The following is a 13,088-nucleotide window of genomic DNA, read 5'->3' as shown; positions in this document are numbered from 1 at the left end:
GCGGTGGAAAATGTCTTTGTTTCTGTGTTTATGTGATGGTCTAATTTAAACTAAAACAGAACTCATTGGTACAAATTGCCTGTTAATTTTGCTTGTGTGCAGCACAGATGTTTGATTTCATGGTCCTATAATCTGCCCACAGGAATCCATCAAAAAAACAGAGAGAAAAGAAGCCTAATAAAGTTTGTTTGTGGGGTGGGTTTGCTGTTACATGTCAAACCTAACGAAAGCTGTTCGTCAACTCTTTATCAAGCTTTTTCAACCACCTGAGCAGGTATGAGCTCTCACACAAGTAAAATAACCAACCCTTCTGTCTTTTTTGTCTTAGACTTTGACTGCAGGGCCCTTGGGAAGAATGTGTCTCCCACTAAAGCGTCACCTCTTAAAGAAAGCATATTGTGTTACATACAAACATGTCATTTGTGGGACACTGGGGTGGAAATGTCTCCCAAGGGAGCAATCAGACTGACTCCAGTTTTTTAAAAAGTCTCCTCTCTCTCTGCCACTCCTCATTTTTCAGACTCGGGGAATTGGTTGAAATTCTAGCTTTAGTAGTATTTGCCTCACCCGCACAGCTCGGTTACGTTGATTAGAAATCAATTAACATTTTCCTGTTTGAAAGTCTCTTTGTAATTCGACTCCACTGAAGATAAATCAGACTGTGGACCGCTGTTTGCGCCTCACACGGGCTCGGCTATGCCTTTCGGGCTTTCTTTAATGGTTAAAAATGGTAAATGGAGAAATGAAACCTACTGGCCAAATGAAATGTTGATCAGCAAAACAAAAATTAATTGTTTGTAAACTCTGTAAATGCAATATACAGCGGTCCCTCGTTCATTGCAGGAGTTACGTTCTAAAAGTAACCCGCGATAGGTGAAATCCGCGAAGTAACCAGGTTTATTTTTTTACAGTTATTACAGATGTACAGATGTTACAGATGATGAACATTTTCACACTTTTCTCTCTTGTTTAAACACTCTAAAAAGTTCAAACCTTGGTAGAAAAATAAGTCCAGTATTATAGAAAGAAACCAAAGAGCAAACCCTGTTTTCAGGTCCAGAACATGTGAACCGAGCAGCTGCCAGAGAATTCAACATTAATGAATCACTGGTACGGAAGTAGAGGAAGCAAGAAGAAGGAGCTGAGTAAAGTTTGACTTATCTGACTGTTTTGTTTCACTTAATGCGCCTTATAATCCGGAAAATACGGTAACTTCTACCTTCCATTAGCATGTCAGGAAGTCCAACTTTTTGTGCGATGGTTAGCATCTTCCTCTGCCTTCTGGGGGCTACCGCAGCTGCCTTTGATGGTGCAAACGTTTCGTCGACAGTGTTGTTTGTTGGGGAGAAAACTTACAAACATACAGTGCAGCACTTCAGAGTCACGCTGCTAGCGATCGAAGATTTATGTAAATTTGACAAGCTGAACTCATTCTGTACTGGACAGGAGACACGGCGCGAGATTTTGACAATGGTCTGCAGCCAATCAGGATGCAGGAGAAAATGCGCTGTATTTAAAAAAAACAGCATGCAAAATTGCACAAAAAAATCCACAAAACAGCGAGCCTGCTGAGATTCTATTTTTAATTTCTTTCTCACCTTTCCAGGTAGTTTGTAACAACATCCCATTATTTCTTGGAAGATGTAATAATGTAAGAACTTCATCCACTGCAGCGGAAACCGTGGAAACCAAGCACGGCCCTGCAGTATCAGTAAGTAGCTAGGCCGTCCTGGTGGCCTGCCAGAGAGCCAAAACACCAAACTGCATCAGGAGAAAGTTGGATTGTTGTGCTGCTAAAGCCTCAGACCTGATATTAATGCTCACGTCTGCATCCGATTTTCTACCGGCCCAAAGACAACATCGGAGGGAATGCTAGACCCACTTTTCTTGATTTCTTGGTATAAATAACCCCCCGCTTTTTATTGATGAAGAACAGGTCTGCTGTTTATAGAGATTTACTTTGCTATTAGCTGTGCTTCTCCTAACCCCACCTAAAGCCCACTTGGAGAATCACTGGTGCGGTGATTATGCCATGGAATTGATTTGTGTTTTACACTTTTATACTCCCGTACTGACGACTGGGTCATGTAGGAATAGGATACAGCATCAGTTCATCATTTGTGGACCAGATTTACTTAAGTAACAACATTGAGGCTGATCTCATAATCTGATCTTTAGAAAATCCTTCTCAAAAAAAAACAGTTAATTGACTTTTAATTAAAAGTTTTGAGAGAGAGACTTCAGGTTTTCGAAGTGGCTTCGGTGTGTAGCCCACAAACACAAGCCCGGTCCAGCCTGTTTATTCCAGCTACAGAAAGAGCATCTGCTTAGTACGACTGGGAAGCTGTGTAGGGTTGCACCCTAACATTTACACACTTGGCTTTGGCAACAAAGCAGCCATTGCTGTGGCAACCTCCGCCGGTCATTAAGCATAATTTGTCTGGTATCCCTGTGTTCAAAATGCACAAAAGAGGGTGAGTAAAGCCAGCATGAGGTTGTCTTCTGAGCTGTCATGTGGAAGGTGGTGAGGGCCCCATGCAGGGCAGACAGCGACAGAGAGGCTGGCCGAGCTCCCACAGGACCGCTTGGGGACAGAGGCAACCCGAGAGGGATGCCCCCCACCTTTCCCTCCAAATCCCACCTACAGTCACTGCACCACCACCCCCTCCCTGCAGCCGTGCATCTTACGGTTAAAACAACAGCCCCTGTGGTCAGCCAGGCTCCATATCTCCTACTGGATTTACGCATATTTCCCACCTCCCTTCTCTTACCCGTCTAATGCTTCGGCTCCATCCCCTCGTACCCAGGAATTATATTCCTTCTGCACTTCCTTCTGTAGTCGGGGCTCTTCTGCTGTTCTAGAAAAAAGGGCTTCTGCTGACAAGAAAAACTGTTGTCAGAAGCACTTCTTTGCTGCTATTTGAATTGAAATGCCAGAAATATTCTCCAATGTTCCTGTGCAACATGAAAGGACAGTATGGTTGAAGATCACTGCAGGAACTACAGGTGCTTCATAGTTCTAACATTCAGAGTTAGTACCCCTTTTCCCCCATTTCTGAATAGCAGTAATCGTTGTGAGAAGACTTATTCAATCTTCATTTTTAGCCCCACTGCTTCTTAACAAAAGCATTTTTGTGTGCTGTGATTGGTCTAAATGTAAGTCTACTTTGGATTTATCAAACGTGCATGAAGCACCAGTAACTCCCAGTGAAATGAAACTTATAACAGCATGTAGCCACGTAATCAGCAGCTCTTAAAATGGCCTAAAAATGGAAGACATTAAACTGCATTAAGCTTCGGGATTTACCTGTGATAGTGTAACATAAAAATCGATAAACAGAGAAGAAAGGCAGAGAGAAAATCACGGGCACAAACAGGATGAAAGACAAATAAAAGACCACAACAAGAAGTAAAGCTGAAATGCCAACAGTTGGACTTTCTGGAGCAGAACCGTTTGGTCTGAAATGAATTTGCATTTCTGAAAAGGTAGATGCATTTGGAAACAGCTGTGAGGCTGACACAAACGTCTCTCTCCTTCCTCGTTTCCGTTGACATGTAACCATCGTGTGACGGCGCTTTCCTGGCCTCTCGCCTACTGCGTGCAGAGATGGGCTCCATCCTGCTGTGGGCCTGAATGGGATAAGAGAGTGCAGGAAGCGTTTTCATAGATGCACCAACATTTTTTGGTAGGAGTGGTCTTAAATCGTTGGTGGGTCAGAAAATGTTAAGCGCCTACTGCAGTGAACCTCTACAGTGATTCCCATAAATACATGTATGGATGGATGGGAGATGGATGTAATGTCCGAATAAAAAGAAATTAAGCGTATCCTAAAATTTCATTTAACTGAGGAAATCATTTTCTGTCACTTATAACTGTGTTTGAGCCAAACACTGAGTTTCAGAGAGGTTTTTTTTCTTCTCTTGGCTTTCATTGATGTCAGAATAGGTCACCTCTAGATGTATTCCATTAAAGTTTTCAAGGTAGGCCAGTTTGAAGTTGATGGTGTTGTAACTCCAGAGTTTGATACAAACTTTCACCTGCAGGAGAAAGCTGCTTGTGTCGTGAACGACTGAAGTGACAAAGCAAACAACCCCTGTCGTAAAACCATAAACCAATCATCATAAAACACATTCAGCACAGGCTGTAAAACATCTTTCTTTCTTTTTTTGCCTTGCTCTGTGTAGTTTGACTACTTGGGATGATTTAAACTGTTAACAAAGCCTGAAAGAGGATCGTGAACTAGTCTGAAAATAGCCTTCTGGGTAAGACCAAGCTCATTCTAATAATGAAAGTCAGCCCTGAAAAGGAGGACAAAAAGTGACTCTCACTCCTTGATGTCCACGTCTCAGATGAAGGCAACAATACTGTCACTTTTGTGGAACTGAGTGGACGTCTGGGGTGTGAATAGGAGGTGGTGTGAGGAGCTGCCACAGGCAGTAAAGTGATTACAGGTCTCTTCCTTTAAAGCCCACAGATCTGCCTGACGGTTCAGTTCAGCAGCAGCATAAACAGACCTGTGAGCTCCATGAAGTACTTTCCATTAATTACTTGTTTCTTTATTCAGTTTGATATTCTAATTCAAAGATTCTAAAATAACTGAGCCCCCAAATCATACCTGGGCTATTTCTAGGTTATTATTATTCGACTTTACTTTGAAAACGGGTGCAACGATTTATTAAAACGTGCAAACAAAAATGAAATGTATATAAAACGGTATACAATATGTACAGTATGTGCACAGCTCAAATGAGCGCCTTTATTCTGCAACACAGCCTGAACGCTCCTAAGCTTCTTTGAGTCATGTTTCGTTAAAAACAAAGATGTTGTCCGTTCATATTTCATCGATTTTGAGAACATCTCCGACACTGAAATCCAGCCCCAAACCGTGACCGAGCCTCCACCGTGTTTTACAGGTCAAATCCATCACTGCATCACACCTGGTCACTGATTTTCAGTCGTGTTCTTGTGTGATTTTGCATAACTTTGGCTTCTTTACACCCATCCATCCACTGAGACCAGTTTTGATGATGCTTCGGTGAACAGATGGGAGTAAATGAAGCTCCAAGTGCGTCTTTCAGGTTCTGCATTAGATCTTTGCTGGACTATGGCTCTGAGATACTTTAGATATGTGAGATAACTGAGAGTTTTTTGGTTTGTTGGCAAGATTTCTGCTAACAGCTCTTTCAGCATCACGCTGTTTGTGCAGAAATAGTATTTCATGCTGTCAAACTGTGATATATTTGGCAGTTTTTGTATATTTAACTAATGAAGGGGATTCAATTATGTGTTTTTGCAACAGGCTGCTAACACCGTGCTTAAAAATACAGTTTAAAATATGTTCTTCAAGCCTTCTGTTATGTGTGAATACAACACAGGCTCAGTCTTTGGGTTGGCTGCTTTTTACAGCTCCGTGTTAAATGACAAAAATTCCTCTGAAAATGATCAGGTACAAGGACCGGACTGAGAATGAGTGGAAAAGCAGCTGATGTCCGTGGAAAACTGAAAGACCTTCAGGAAACCTAGAGTAGTCCTTGCACAGTACTGGGAAAACTCTTGAAATTCAGTTAATAACAATAATTTTAACGCCTAGGTTTAGTTTTTTTAATGCTAGAATGAAATCATTACAGCCTTCATGACTGACACAAAGTGACACAGAGCAGCTACTGAGATGAAATTGAGCTATGAAGTCATGTGTTTGACGCCCATCGCTCTGCGGCGCTGGACCGCCGGCCAGCGAAAGTGACTGCCTGTCTACTCGCCTGCTTTGCCTCTCGGTTGTTTGACACGTTGAAGGCACATGGAGGAACGCTGACGCTCTGGCCCGGATCTGCTGCCGCTGCTGTGCGAGCTGTGGAGGTGAGTTGGGAAGCTCCTGGGTGGCAGGGCAACGCGCGGGGCCTCCCTGGCTGGCGCCTGTAATTTTACCTTCCCATTCATCAGCCAGAGATATTAATAATAACAGCACATCTGGATTCACTTTACTGTCTCATGTTAACCCTTTCTACAGCGCTGCTTCTGGGCTCAGCCCCAAACCCCCCTCTCCAACTAAAGACCCATTGCTCTTGCTGTCAGTCTTCGTTTCTCTGTCTCATCTACAGCTGCAGTTTCCTTTTTCAGCTTCACACAAAGCCGTCTCCCTCACCTGAAACGCTGTGTGCTAACACCAGTTTTCCCCCTCAGTTTTTCAGAAGAATTTGCATTCGATTTTTACAAAATTTTAGGTACATGCTTTTAGATGTAAATGTATAGATATGCATTTTATACTGCACAAAAAAACCACTATAGCTGTGATGATGCTCTGCAGTACTAACAATGAACTCTGCTGCAGCCTATTTCCATTAAAACTGGACTCTGCAAGACTTTACTGTCAAAGAAACCCTCACAAGTCAAAGCATTTGTTTACACCGTTTGTTTACATCCTACCCATTTTGCATCGTGTGTTACTTAAGTGACCAACTGTGGTTGGAACCTGAAGTTCCCATAGCTGCAGTTTCTCCGATGGCCTCTAGGGGCTGGTTTCAGAAACGACTCCATTCCAGCCTCACTGGTTACAATGTCTAACACTAGAGCCAAAATAAATATGTTTAGGGCCTGGTGCGAAAGCATTTATTGTTTCATAAAAACTGCAAGGGTGTAAAGAGCTTCATGTTACACACCATTTTTAACTGCACTGTGGCTGAAAGTTTTTAAGGTGTGTGGCGTGGCTGGTTTGTCTGGCAGGTGTAGATCTGTGGATCATGTTTGTGGTGTTTGGAGCATTTTTAATCCTGCTGCACAGTTAATTATTAGAACCGATTACCCATGAAGAAAATTAAAATTGTGATTAGTTTTATGTTTTGTATGTTACTTAGCACTAAGCATCTGTGTTGTGACCTATACGGTCTCTGGATGCCGCTTGCTAATGTTACAGTAGCTGATGTCTTGGTATTCCAGCCCTTTTGTCAGAATTTGCTCATTTCTGGCCAAAGAGAAACAAAGGCTGCGATGGCCGTCGAACATTTCACAGTTACTTGTTCAATGCACTGAACTGAGATTAAGACCCAACTTAGAGTTTTGTAGAGTGAACGATGTCGCCTACATAAGCGGACAAAAAATGCCAGGAGTGTTTTCTTTCCTGGCTTTTTTTCCACAGCTTTTTGCTGTGATCAGTTTCATTTTCAGGGACGAACATATTTGTCCCACAAGCTTTTCCTTCACATCCATTCCGGTTCAGCAATGTCCCTCCTGGAATTTTGTGTTTGTGAGGATTGTATGTGATACTGTGTTGAGAGGACAATTGTTGTATTTTCTCACTGATAAATCCCCAAAAACTGCTGTGGAAAAATGCACAGGAGGGATAATGGGTACTGACCAGGTCGGTCACCAAAGTTGCGAGCTGTATCAACACATTTCCCGGGGAATCCACGGCATAGATGCCCCACTGAAGCGTGAATCCCCAGTAAACTCCAATATAGGATTTTTGTTAAGGATCAGTTTGATTGTAACAATGTCCAGCCATTAAAAAAAGCACAGTAGTTTGTTTCATTTGCACATGAGATAATTTATTTAATGGTTGCCCGAGCTGTTAGCCGTTGCCCGAGTACTGCTCCTGCTATAACTCTGTATGCACAAGTGTGTATAGACACCTCTGCACGGAGGCCGAGTAAATCACCATGCTGAGCTGTCTATAGGTGGAGCCAGGGTCCTGCGACTGGCCGCCAGGCTTGGCTCCGCGCCCGTCGCCTGAGCCTCCCGCTGGTGGCAACAGGTGACAGAGGTCTGCTGTGTGTAGAGCTGACAGCCCCCTCACAACGCATAGAAACACTTGCTTCATTACCAGACCCTCCCCCCTCTCCTAAGTGTAGAGGGAGCGCGACTGGGAGACGGACGAGGGCAGAGTGAGGCTTTACTGCTGTTTCTGTGGCACTAAATACGAGTTTGAGAGGAGGCAAAAGCTCAGTGTGCATCACTCATCTGCTCATGAGTCAACACTCATGATGTCACACGCTGCCGTGCCAGTCTCACACACAACTATACTGTATTACCAATTTTCGTATAAAAGGCCTTATTTATTAAAAAAAGGGGAGAGTCGGCTCTTTTTCCATGCAGTGGACTGAGCCGTACCTCCCAGAGAGTCCCGACTGTTAAACCATCGTGCCACAAACAACCTGCTAAAAACACTTATTTCTCCCATACAGAAATAAACACTGGCCAATTAGTGTTCTTATTTTTGGACCTGTATTAGCTGCCAGAGGAGTTGAAAATATAACCAACCAGACGTGGCCTGACACGGACGACTGCAGCGCCGCTCGTCCTCCGTCTCCACGCGGACGTCCAGGAGCTGCTTTAGCTATCGGGCCTGCGCGTCGGCCTCCAGGATAGTTTACGTCTCTGAAATGAATCCTCGCGGTGGGAACAATAGCGCCACTATTATCCAGCACAGAGAGGGATGAATTCACTGGAGGACAGGTCGTCTTGATTTATGAAGTGTGAATTAGGAGCTGAGAGTTTGAGACCGAGGTGGGGTTGTTGGGGGGCGCAAGGGGGCTGCATGGTACAAACAGCCGTCTGTGTTGTAGAGGCTGGAGACACCACAACCCCTCTTCTCCCCACCACCACCACCACCACTACTATTACTACTACTACTGCTACTACAGTCTGACTCTTGGCCTGTTTGCTCTTTCAAAGAAGAAATGGCCTCAGCCTTGGCTTCAAATGATCTGCAGAAATGTGTCCAGATCGCCACGTGGAGATCAGCGCACCGACTCCGCCTGGGTGCTGAAATAAACTAAATGTCCTTCTGGCTGCAGAGGACGCCTGCTGTGTCTCTGCGCCTGTCGTCAGGCTTCATTTATATCACTCGGCAGGTTGATGGAGTACTGTACCATCCATCAAGAGCGCGAGTATTTACTTTGATTCCAGAAAAATAAAGGCTGATCTAAAACTGCTGGCACTGGTGCTCCCTTAAAGGGACAGTTCACTCTAAAATCTGCATGGTCTGCATGCTTTTTATCCATCTTGATTCGCTTTGGTGTGACTTCCCCAGTTTTGGCGACACTGTGCTGGAAATGTGTCTCCCTTCTGGTGATGTTTAAAGTGGCTGAAAGAAAAAGCATTCAAAAATGCCAAATGTATGTGCAGAAGGAAGTCTACATGCTCACGGCACATCTATGGAAGCCTGTTTCGCCACTAAAAAAAAAGTATCCATAACTCAAAATTTCGAGTTAGCTCTGCCAATCGGTAATCTACGTGAATGATGTCATTTTCTTGTTACCCGGAAGGATACAGTGCGGAGGAATGCGCATTCAAAACCGGATCGCAACAAACCGGCGCTTTCGAGAGTACGTTTGCTGATAGTAACGCCATGTGATTCAGCTAATGGCTCAAGGATTTCATCATTTGTGAAGCTAGCTGTAGTTTAGCTGTAGCATTTGTAGCTGAGGGCTTCAGCTTCCGGGTAACAAGGAAATGACATCATTCACATAGATTACTGATTGGCAGCGCTAACTCAAAATTTCAAGAAATTAAGTCAAAATTTCGAGAAAATAACTCTAAATTTCGAGTTATGGATGCATTTTTTTTGTTTGTTTGTTTTTTAGTGGCAGAAATGGGCTTCCATACATATCAGTGATATCCTCTTCAACTTTAAAGTTAGCTAGCTGCACGCTTGCTTTGGGTGGCAGATGTAATTGAGTGGAAGGTTATAATAACAGTTCCAGTGAAGCTGTTCACAGTATTTTTGTTTTGTTTTTATAATATATTTTTTGTTGGTCACGACTGCTCAATGAGGACATCGCTGCTCAGTTTTTCAGATACTTGTTGTTTGGGTGCTTTGAGCATCATTTAATGAGGCAATCAAAGAGGCGCAAGGCTGCAGTTCTTCTCGCATTATTAAATAAACTTGATTTTTATGGTCATCCGTCGTCTTCTGACCAGTCCAAGACTGAAGAGATCCGGCTTTTGTTGTAAGAGCAGGAACCATTATTTATGTCTACATCTGCAGGAAAATGGTTTGACTGCAAGAAAGATTGTTCTCAGAGTTATAAAGTGGAGCAGATGCTTTCCTCCTAGTGCTGCTGAGATGTGGTGATTCCAGAGGAACAGATGCACGTGTTTGGATGAACGTTATCAGACGGCTGCACCAAAGTTTATAAGACTCAGCTCTGGAAAACTGTCACAAGAGCCATTATTTTCTGTCTAGTTGCTACAAGCACCAGATAAACTGCACAAATACGGCATTCACATTTACACTAGAGAGGTATTTGTGCTCGCTCACATGGGACCGACCAGTGCGGCACCACGCTGGACGACAGCTTGTTGCTTTTATGGCACAAGCTGAGCTAATCTCGGCCTGAGAAAACATTTCCTGTTTGTCCTGCGTGCTTATGCGTCATAATGTAGGTTTCTGATATGATAAGACTATATTTAATATTTAAATTCAGACCTCGACAAATGTTTCTTTTCCCAAAGGACAATTCAGAATACTGTAAAAATTATAAAAGCTGCAGGACAAATGGATGTGCAAAGTAAGCCAAAGATTCTGGGGGGAAAAAGTTCAATTAAGCCATAATTCAAGATTTACGAGCAAAAACGTAAAAATACTTGTTACAGCGCCACAGGCCGACCCGTCAGAGTAATACCTGTCAGCTGTCCCTTTGCTGCTGAGCTGAGATGTTGTTTTTCATCTTAATGGCACCGATTAACTCGACTCTCGGTCCTCCATACGCCTGAATACACAATCAGTCGTCTGAGTAATTACTCAGCGCTTTGTTCAGAGTTTTGTTTTAACGACTTTGTTCGCACGCAGAGTTTTCTGTCTGTGAAAACTTTATTGAGGACTGGAGTGAACACACTCTCACCAGCCTTCAACCTGTGGGAAAAATTAGCTAAATGCTAATTGGGTAATTATACCACTTGTTTAAATCCACAGATGTTTCACAGCGTGAGCGCATTCTCCACAGCCTGAAGATGATTCATTTGAATAACGTGTTGTTTGATTTGGATAATGATATTCTCGGTTGTAGAGTCAATAATTCCACCTTGTGTCAAACTGTGATTGTTAACGAATATCCTCTCATTTTATTAACGGGCTAAAATGAAATTTTCACCGTGGATTTTTTTTAAAGACACTCTGTTAAGCTGAACGTCGCGACAAAAATGTTATCAGTCCGCTGAACGGCAGCTATCAGCCACTGTCTCTTCCATCAGGCACAGGGCTGAACTGGTCTGAATGTGGGTTTTAACACTGCTGTGAATAGCCGGGTAACTCGAGCTGTAAAATTCTTTAATGGAACATTAATAGTGTGGCATGAAAAAATGCAGTGTGCCATCAGACTGATGATCAGTGGTCTGAAGGAGCAATTAATTTAAATTAAGCTCACAGCAGGAGTGATTATGGCAACTAGGTGCTGTTGGATTGCAGAGGAATGGAAAAAGTGCTAAACAAACAAGCAATTTGCACACCTCCCAAGTGCCAGAGCAAACAGAATAGCACCCACTCCGTGTCTGTGTGTATTCAGCTTGGCAATGCGGCCTCAATCAGCACAAGGTGTGAAACAACGTGCTGAGGGAGATAAAGTGTGTGAAAGGTGCTTTGTGTTGTCTGTGTGACACTGTAAGCTTTACCTGAAGACAGGACGAGGAGCCTCGAACGCCCGCTTGCCTGGCTGATATTTTTCCAAAGTAGACTTTTCCAAATATGTCAGATTTTTTTTCTGCTCTGCTTTTGCAGGGATGAAAGCTGAATCTTAATCTTCAAGTCCCTTCTGTTGTGTTTCTACCCGAGCATGACTTTTCTTGGTAGCACTGCTGAATGTGGCTGCCAGAACACAGAAGTCTGCTTTTCCTCACTAAATGAGAAATCAGCAGGGAATGGTACAGTGACCTGTGATCAGCTCAAACGTGGAGATTCATTTTTAATGTAAATCCTTAAGCGCAGGTTTAAAAGTCAAGGACCAGACCCTGCATTTAAAAAAATACAGGTAATTAGATGGGCCAGTTTATTAGCCGGGGAGGAAAAGTGTTTGGTTAACTTAGGGATAGAAAAAAAGTCAGTTAAGCAGGCGTCTGTCTCATGTAGGCTGACTTTTTAAGGAGGAATAATTCACTATCAAAATGTCCCTGTGGTAAAACAGTAGGAAGGGATTAGAAGAAACCAAAACAACTCTGCGTTAAATGAGCCTGGCAATCCACATGACACTTAATGAGAACCATATTTGCACTTCACTCGAGCAGGCCCCATTACAAACAGAATATTCCAGTGTGTGTCAAATATTACTCCTTAAAAGAATGAACGTGTCAATTCCAATTTAACATTTCCTTAAGTATGTAAAAAAGTATTGCGAGTGAGTTTGAACGCATCGCTTTAATTCTCCAAAAGAAAATGTGCAATTGAGCATTTTTATTTTCTATTTTTTATTAGACTGCACGTTAAATTCTGCGATTTCTTGATATCTGATGCTTGGTGCTGTTTGCATGCATGCGGAGTTTAGTCTGCACTGTCCCGCATGTGAATGCGCTGGATTGAGCAGATCTGTCAAGTGTGTTTAGGAGCGATGGTTTATGATACGTGCTGGTCAGATGAAAAATATAAGGGGTGACATTTTCCAGACTTTTCACCATCATTTGACCATAAACTAAATGAGTCGTGTGCTCAAGTGCTTGTGTGAATTAGCTCATTCAAATTGAAACAGAGATGCATTTATCTTAAGCGGATGGTTTATGGCTGATGTAGCAGCTGGCTAAGTTCTTCCATTAAATTATTTTTCAAAGAATGATTCTCTGAGCATGAGTTTAGACAGGTTCACAAATTGTGATACTTTCCATGGCTGCCGCTTAGCGAGCGTTGTTTATTTGGGAGCTAATTTGGCTGGCTTTATTGAGAGGCTCGCTGTGGCGCTGGTACAGGCAGAAATATTGTCCCACTTGAGCTGGACACATGCAGTAAATACACTGCAAAAAGTGTAGTTAACAGGCCATTTCATCTAATATTCAGGCTGTAAATCACGCTTTTCTTCAAGCAAGCAAAAGGTTGAGCTGGATTTGATGTGATTTTGTTTGTTTCCTGTGCAGTGTGTTTCATACAATCTGTCATTCAACTGAATGTGTG

The 13,088-nt window shown here is 43.0% G+C and overlaps 1 protein-coding gene across 2 annotated transcripts in view; it reads left to right on the top strand.

Annotated features, from left to right (window-relative positions):
• nog1 (noggin 1) overlaps nucleotides 1–13,088 on the top strand; it is a 42,208-nt gene that overhangs the window by 24,985 nt on the left and 4,135 nt on the right. The window lies entirely within an intron of this gene.

Source organism: Simochromis diagramma, unplaced genomic scaffold (genome assembly GCF_900408965.1).
Source record: "Simochromis diagramma unplaced genomic scaffold, fSimDia1.1 OVJJ01000321.1, whole genome shotgun sequence".
Classification (NCBI taxonomy): Eukaryota; Metazoa; Chordata; class Actinopteri; order Cichliformes; family Cichlidae; genus Simochromis; species Simochromis diagramma.
The sequence above is the reverse complement of the archived record's forward strand: the minus strand, read 5'-3'. Positions and strand labels throughout refer to the sequence as shown.